Source organism: Humulus lupulus, chromosome 2, assembly GCF_963169125.1.
Source record: "Humulus lupulus chromosome 2, drHumLupu1.1, whole genome shotgun sequence".
NCBI classification, from domain to species: Eukaryota; Viridiplantae; Streptophyta; class Magnoliopsida; order Rosales; family Cannabaceae; genus Humulus; species Humulus lupulus.
The window spans coordinates 262,556,408-262,557,896 of record NC_084794.1 but is presented as its reverse complement, the minus strand read 5'-3'; the positions used below and the strand labels follow the sequence as shown (position 1 = coordinate 262,557,896).

Here is a 1,489-nt window from a genome sequence, read left to right as displayed (position 1 = left end):
TGCATAAATCCTTGATAACCTTGGCATAAGCCGGCACTTGTTTGATCACATGCAACAATGGCAAGTTGATCTTCACTTGTGTTAAAAGGTCTAGGATTTCACCATGATTTTCCAGTACCTTTCCAGTAGATTTCAAAGCTTGAGGAAAGGGTGCCTTTACTGGAATGCTTATTGGCACATCATCATCTGGAGCGGGCATTGACGTACTCGTTGTCTTAGTTAACGGTGAAACTGTACTTTGACCACTTCGAGTAGTGATGGCATTAACCTCTTTGAAATTTGTATCTGCAGAGGAGGAGGTTTGTGCCATATGTTGCCCTTTTTGATGGATTAGAGGTTGAGCGGGAAGTTTCCCATGCTCTTGAATCGCCAAAGTAGTGTTTAGCTTTGTCATTTGGACTTTCATGTCTTTCATTTCCTCTACCATTTGTGTGAAACAAGCCTTGAGCTCTTGAGTTGAGGCTATTTGAGTTTGTGCAATCATTTGCAAAGTACTCTCAAGAGAATTACTTGACTGCATGATATTTTGAGGAGCGTTGTATGATTTTGGTGGTTGTTGCTGCTCAGGCCTCCATTGGCTCCCAGATGCTTGGTTCGAATCCTTCCAGCTGAAATTTGGATGGTTGCGCCAACCGGGATTGTAAGTGTTTGAGAAAGGGTTATAAGGTTTCTTGTAATCCCCTAAAGCATTGCATTGTTCCTCTTTTCCTCCTCTTAACTCACTAAGAGTTGGGCACTCTTGCGGTTGATGTTCCGTTCCTCCACAGATGAAGCATGGATCTCGTGTCTCTACTTTTGCAGCCATGCGGATTCCTCTACCTTCTTGAGATTTGAAAGCCTCGAATTGTTGTCTCAATGATTCAATTTGGCTTTTGACGTTATCCTCTTCCTTCAATTGGTAGATTCCAGTTGATCGTGGCTTGTCCATAGGACTTGGTCCATTCCATGTGTAGGATTTTTCAGCAAGATCGTCGAGGTACTCGAAAGCTTCATCGGGATCTTTTTGAAGGAATTCGCCATTGCACATCATTTGTACGAATTGTCTTTGTCCGGTTGTGAGACCGTCATAGAAATAGCTGATCAGACGCCAGCTTTCGTATCCATGATGTGGGCATTGATTTATCAAATCTCTAAACCTTTCCCAGACCTGATGGAAAGTTTCATGGTCTTTCTGGATGAAGGTAGAGATTTGTCTCTTAAGGCTACTAGTCTTATGGGGCGGAAAATATTTGGCAAAGAATGCTTTTGTCATTTCGTCCCATGTTTCGATAGATCTAGGCCTTAAGGAATACAACCAGCTTTTTGCTTTGTCTTTGAGTGAGAAAGGAAAGAATTTCAATCTCACAATGTTGGTGACATCAGCTCGGTTGTTGAATGTAGCCACCACCTCTTCGAATTCCCGTATATGCACGTACGGACTCTCATTTTCCAACCCATGGAAGGTTGGTAAGAGGTTAATCATGCCGGGTTTGAAATCGAAATTTGGCAT

General features: G+C 42.6%; 1 non-coding gene across 1 annotated transcript; it reads left to right on the top strand.

Annotated features, from left to right (window-relative positions):
• Nucleotides 1-1,097: 1,097 nt before the first annotated feature.
• Nucleotides 1,098-1,204, top strand: LOC133820548 (small nucleolar RNA R71). The gene has a single exon (XR_009886955.1). It is a non-coding gene; the product is annotated as a small nucleolar RNA R71 (small nucleolar RNA).
• The last annotated feature ends 285 nt before the right edge of the window (nucleotides 1,205-1,489 follow it).